The sequence below is a fragment of the Arachis duranensis genome, chromosome 8 (genome assembly GCF_000817695.3).
Source record: "Arachis duranensis cultivar V14167 chromosome 8, aradu.V14167.gnm2.J7QH, whole genome shotgun sequence".
NCBI classification, from domain to species: domain Eukaryota; kingdom Viridiplantae; phylum Streptophyta; class Magnoliopsida; order Fabales; family Fabaceae; genus Arachis; species Arachis duranensis.
Genome location: NC_029779.3, coordinates 20437277 through 20439333, shown reverse-complemented (window position 1 = coordinate 20439333; position 2057 = coordinate 20437277).

Genomic DNA, 2057 nt, shown 5'->3' with positions numbered 1-2057 from the left:
AAGTAATCCCTGAAAGAGACCTGACAAAGGTCCAAGAAAGAGGATTACAAAAATAACTTAAGAAGAGATCGACCTAATGAAATCGGTTTCCTACGAAAACAAAGTTATAAAAAGTAATCCCTGAAAGAGACCTGACAAAGGTCCAAGAAAGAGGATTACAAAAATAACTTAGAAAGAGATCGACCTAATGAAGTCGGTTTCCTACGAAAACAAAGTTATAAAAAGTAATCCCTGAGAGACATGACAAAGGTCCAAGAAAGGGGATTACAGAAATAACTTAGAAGGGACCAACGCAAAAGAATCGGTTACGGAGCGTCAAAAATGTGTACAAAGGCGAGAAAACTGAGAAACAAGTCGTACCCACATAGACACAAACTCAAAGGAGAAGAGAAAACAAAGTCAAAAACCTTGATATAATCTACAAAGTTAAAAAAGCCTCGGCGGCCATCAACACCTACTAAAGATAGCAAACTACTTTTGTTTTTCAAAATAGACGTTGCTAAAACAAGCAAACTAGAGACCGTCAGCAAAATAAACAAAGTTTTAAAAAGCCCACAAGCCGGGCCAGCTACATAAATATCCAAAAAGAGATCAGCAAGCATCAGGAGCCTTCTTGGCAGCCTCGGGACAAGGAGAAGGAGGGCGAGTCTGAATAGGCATAGCATCTATAGTTCCATCCTTCTGGTTCAGAACCTGGCAATCCGAATCAAGTGCAACCGGAGGAGCAGAAGAAGTAGACACTTTGGCAGAGGACACAGGGGGAGGATCAGCATCATCATCACCCTCGTTATCAGGGACAATCTTGCCATCCCTGACAACGTTGTCCAGGCTGAAAAGGGCGAGATCGGCCTCAGGAGTAATGACTCGAACTTGCTCCTTCAAGTTCTCATAATCAGCAGTCACGCTGCCAACAAGATGACCTTGGAGCTCAGAATAATCTTCCCAGGCATTGTCCAACTCCCCCCTCAGATGCATCACCTCCCGATAAGTCGTAACGTAACTCTCCTTATGCATCAGGGCTGTGTCCTCGGCCAACCTCAAAGAAGCTGCCAGTGAAAGGAAACTCGCATTCTCATTCTCTAGATCCTTCTCCAACTTGGTCACCTTTAATTCAAGTTCCTCCTTCAGCCCCTTCATCCGGTCAAACTCCTGCTTTGCCTCCTCCATAAATGCTTTGGTAGCATGGAGAGGAAGATTCTGAGCAGTTCGGTATATAGCAGCCGCCATATACGCCATCTATACGTGTTTCGGGCCATAAACTCCAAATGATGGAGGATGGACACATCGTCCATGGAGAGGGTACCATAGGGACCGATTTACTGATCCACAAATTCAATGGCATTAAAGTTGGAAGCATTGAGGTCGAAAGGCTCAGCTGTTTTTTGTTTTTTATTGGGAAGAGCAACAGAAGGAGCAGCAGAAGTAGGGTGAGGATCCACCAGACGAACTCGGGGAGTAAGGATCACCTTCTTCACCCCAAGGGAACTCGGCACAGATGGCTTCACATGCACTTGAGAGGATCCTTCCCCTGCCGCCTTGGCCAAGATGTTTTTGGCAGCAGTCGCCCTCTGCGCTCTTTTAAAAGCTTTCATGGATTCATTATTCTTCATCGCCTCTGCAAATAAAACAGAAATTAAGCTACAAGTCAGAAAAGACAGTTACGAGTAATATAGAATAGATAAAAAAGGAAACACAAAATACCCAGCTCAGTTTGAAGAAGAGAGGGATTAGTTAGAAATTTCTTTGTGTCGAGATGGGGAGGTTGACCCCAGTGTTCTTCCAAGACAGTCGCAAAGGCCCGCTCAGTCTCATCCTACATTTCTCACGTATATTGGGACACCCTCACATCTTTTTGCCATTCTAAGGGAAAAGCAGGCTCGTCATTTTCATCCAGAAAGAAGGGCCGAGCTCCTTCAACAGCTCGGACCTTGAAAAAGTAGTTTTTAAAATCATGGAATGACTCGTCAAACATGGAAAAAACCTTCTTTCCCTGGGTAGATCGAAAGGAGACCCAAGCTGCCTTCTTTTTTACCACTCCAGGCTTAGTCAAGACAAAT